Below are 4,683 nucleotides of genomic sequence, written 5' to 3' on the forward strand. Positions count from 1 at the left end.
TGAAGTGGGAAGCAGTTTTTCTTTTTCTGTTCTTTGAGTTTGGTTACAATTGGTATTATTAATTCTTTACATGTTTGGCACAATCCGCCAGTGAAGCTACTTGGATCTAGAGTTTTCTTTATGGGAAGGCTTTCACTAGTGGATTCAATTGTTTTAACAAGTATAAAACTACTCAAATTTTCTTATGTTTTTAGTGTCGGTTTGGGTACATGGTGTTTTTTAAGGAATTTACTATTCACTTAAGTGTCAAATATATTAGTAGTAAGTTTTCTTTTAGCGTTAGTAAGATCTATAGTTAATGTTTACTTTTTTATTTTTAATATTAGTAATGTGTTTCCTCTCTCTTGAACAGTTTTACTGGCATGTTATTAATTTTGTTAATCTTTTCAGACATCACTTTTGCCTATTTTCATGTTTTCTGTTCTATATTAATTTTTTATTTCACAACATTTTCCTAGTGTCTTTATTTTTACTTCCTTCTATTTCCCTTGGATTTTATTTGATGATCTTTTTCTAGCTTTTTGAGATAAAAGCTTAGATCATGAATTTTTGCCTTTAATCTTTTCTAATATACGTAAATAAAACTATAACTTTTCCTCTAAACTCTATAGCTGCATCTCCCAAATTTTTATTTGTCATGTTTTCATTATAAGTCAATTTTGTAAAACTTGCTAATTTTTTTTGTTATTTTTCGGATCATGACTCATAAACAAGTATATTGTTTTATTTCCAAATTTAGGATTTTTATGATTATCTTTTATTATTGATTTCTATCTTAACTAGGGTCAGAGAACACATTTTGAATTATTTCATTTATTTAATATTTATTGGGACTTTGAAAACCCAGAATATGGTCACTTTTGGTATAGTCCAAGTTCACTGATAAAAATGTGTATTCTATTGTTTGCCACAGTTTTGTATACATGTCAATTAACTCAATTGTATTAATTTTGTTATTCTTGACTGCTACATATATATATATATATATATTTTTTTTTTTTTCAGAGCTAACTGAAGTTTTATTATGTACAAAAAGAAAAAAAGCAAATGAATTGTTTTGTAGCTGGAGGCATGGGCAAGGGGGAGTCCTCAGGCAGTAAACTCCCCGAGAGTGGGCTGAGGGCTAAGGCTGAGCCTCAGGTGAGCCTCCCTCCCGTTCGCTGTGTTCCCCTGCACAGCAACCTCCCTCCCGGGCTCTGGGGCAGCCACAGGAGGGGCACGCTGGGAGGGGCTGCCGCAGCTGTTCCCTTGGGCAGGATGTCAGAGGACTGGAACACCAGCTTCCCATCACGGGTCTCGATCTTCTTCACAACCACGGCCCTGGTGGAGCTGGTGCGGCTGAAGGAGCTGGAGCCCGCACCAGAGCCAAAGCTGGAACCCAGGCCGTAGCTGAGGCCGGGGCTTGTGAGGCCGCCATAGGCGGAGCTCAGACCACCTGCATAGCCGCTGGTGGTCTTCCTATGGGTGCTCATGTTCTGCATCCCAGACTCCAGCCGGCTCTCCTTGCCCTCCAGCAGCTTCCTGTAGGTGGCGATCTCGATGTCCAGGGCCAGCTTGACGTTCATCAGCTCCTGGTACTCACGCAGCTGCCGCACCACGTCCTGCTTGGCCCGCTGCAGGGCAGCCTGCAGCTCGGACAACTTGGCGTTGGCATCCTCAACGGCCAGCTACCCACGCTGCTTGGCGTCTGCGATGGCAGCCTCCAGGGAAGCCCGCCCTCAATCTCAGCCTGGAGCCGGTTGATGTTCCTGCTGATGTTCATCTCGGAGATCTCAGTCTTTGTATGCCCCAGGTCATCCCCGTGCTTCCCAGCCAGCGTCTGCAGTTCCTCATACTTGATCTGGTAACTGCTCTCAGCCTCAGCCCGGCTGCGGTTGGCAGTCTCCTGGTACCGCGCCTTGATCTCAGCCATGATGCTGTCCATGTCCAGGGAGCGGCTGTTGTCCATGGACAGCACCACAGACCTGTTTGAGATCTAGGACTGCAGTTCACGGATCCCCTTTTCACACAGCTACCTGAGGAAGTTGATCTCGTCAGTGAGTCCTTCCAGGCGAGACTCTAGCTCTACCTTGTTCATGTAAGCTTCATCCACATCCCTGATGAGGACAAATTCATTCTCCATCTCTGTACACTTATTGATCTCATCCTCATACTTGTTCTTGAAGTCCTCCACCAGCCCCTGCATGCCTGCATGTTGCCAGGCTCCGCCTCAGGTTTCAGCTTCTCATGGCCCAGAGTCTCCAGCTGCCATCTAAGGTTGTTGATAGAGCTCTGGAACATGTTGTCCATGTTGCTCTGAGCCATCTTCTGCTACTGCAGGAGGCTCCACTTGGTCTCCAGCATCTTGGTCTGCTGCTCCAGGAACTGTATCTTGTTGATGAAGGAAGCAACCTTGCTGTTGAGGGTCTTGATCTGCTCCTTCTCCTGGGTGTGCCCAGCCTGGATGTTGGAGTCCACCTCCAGGTGAAGGGGGCTCAGCAGGCTCTGGCTGACTGTGATGGTGGTGAGGCCTCCCATGTCACTGACCCCACCATAGCTTCCGCCCAGGCCACCCCGGAAGCTGCTCCTGCCCACTCGGGGAGAAGCTTGAGGAGCTGATGCAGGCACCAGGCCCACTTGTCTAGGAGCAGTTGCTGAAGGCCCGGGGGCCAGAGGTGGACATCTTGTAGGACTTCTGGGTCACCCTGGTGGACGTGGTGGAGGCAGGAGTGGAGGCAGGCAGGCTGAACCAGGTGGAGATTCCAGAAGGAGCAGAGAAGCTGCTTCTTGGTGAGCAACTGCTATATCTTTACTGTTTTATTTTTCATTTGCTTGTACTATCAGGCACTGATAAGTTTGTTAATGTTAATTATGGATTTTTCTATTTCCGTACATTTCTGCTTTATATACTTTTCAGGTATATTACTGGGTGTTTACAATAATAGTTTTTATTCGTTTCTCCTATTTATTGGTATGAAATGTCTCTATCTCAAACAATTCTTCATGCCTTGAATTGCATGCTGTATAATATTATTTTGGCTACTTTATTTTCTTTTGGTGTATACATTGTAATCCTTTTGCTATAAATCTTTCTGTGTCCTTATATTGATATCTTCCTTTTAGGCAGTATAAAGTTGGGCAGGGCTTGTTTCTAGGCATCTTATTCTGTCTATTAGTCTATCATTTTAACAATACTATATACAGTGCCATAAGTATTATAGCTAATTTTGGTATCTAGTAAGGATATTTTCTCTTTAGGGGTGTCTTGGCTATTTTTACACTTTGTTTTTTCATATTTGTTTTAAATCGTTTTGTCAAGTTACACATACACACACACACATGCCTGCTGGGTTTGGGTTGCAATTCCACTGAATCTGTTGATCAACTGGAGGAAAATTGATATCATCACAATATTAAGTCTTCCTACCCATGACTACAGTTTCCACTTAGAACTTTTTAAATGACTTTCAATATAGTATTTTATTTCCACAATAAATATATTACATCCTTTTAACTACTTTTATTTCTAGGAACTGTAGGGTTTTAATGCTAAGTTCATTTTCTGTCACTGGAATATAGAAATGTTATTGAAATTTTTAATTTTTAATTTTGAAATAATTTTAGATTTATAGAAGAGTTACAATGATAGCATATAGAATTCCCATATGCCCTTCACCCTGCCTCCCCTAATATTCACATCTGATATGGTTTGTCTGTGTCCCCACCCAAATTTCAACTTGAATTGTATCTCTCAGAATTCCCACATATTGTGGGAGGGACAATTAAATCATAGGAGCTGGTCTTTTTTCCATGCTATTCTCGTGATAGTGAATAAATCTCACAAGATCTGATGGGTTCATCAGGAGTTTCTGCTTTTGCTTCCTCTTCATTTTCTTTTGCCACTGCCATATAAGAAGTGCCTTTTGCCTCCAGTCATGATTCTGGGCCTTCCCAGCCATGTGGAACTGTAAGTCCCATTAAACCTCTTTTTCATCCCAGTCTCGGGTATGTCAGAAAGCATGGAATGCTCTCATGTCCGCAGCATGAAAACAGACTAATACAACATCTTACATAACCATGGCACAATTATCAAACTAAGAAATTAACATTAGTACAATACTGTCAATACTGTCAACTAAATTATATGTGTTATTTAGATTTTCTCAGTTTTTCTGCCAATGTCTTTTTATCTGTTTGAAGATCACATGCAGGGTACCACCTTGTATTTAATCACGTTGTCTCCCTAGTCTCTTCCAATGTGTAGCAGCTTCTTGGTTTTGCTTCTGTTTCATGACCTTAACGCTTTTGAAAGAGTACTGGCTGGGTATTTTATAGACTGTTTCACAATTTGGATTTGTAAGATGTTATCTCAAGATTAGACTTGAGTTATAGATTTGGAGGAAGAATTCAGCATAAGGGAAAGTGCCCTTCTCATTACCTCATTTCAAGGAGTACATGGCATTAACTTATCATTGGTGATATTAGACTTGATTATTTGGTTAAGGTGGTGTCTGCCAGGTTTCTTCACAGTGAATTCATTATTTTTTTCCGTGTTCATTTTGTTAAAAGTGAGTCATTAAGTTCAGTCACATTCAAGGGGAAGAAATGAAACTCCACCTCCTTGAGGAAGGAGTATGAAAAAAATTTGTGGTAATGTGTTAAGTCCACCAGAGTAATTACTAAATTGGGGAGAAATACTTGGAG

General features: G+C 41.5%; 1 pseudogene; it reads right to left on the minus strand.

Annotated features, from left to right (window-relative positions):
• Positions 1-1,055: 1,055 nt before the first annotated feature.
• Positions 1,056-3,473, minus strand: LOC101007313 (annotated as a pseudogene).
• Between the last annotated feature and the right edge of the window lie 1,210 nt (positions 3,474-4,683).

Source organism: Papio anubis, chromosome X (genome assembly GCF_008728515.1).
Source record: "Papio anubis isolate 15944 chromosome X, Panubis1.0, whole genome shotgun sequence".
Classification (NCBI taxonomy): Eukaryota; Metazoa; Chordata; class Mammalia; order Primates; family Cercopithecidae; genus Papio; species Papio anubis.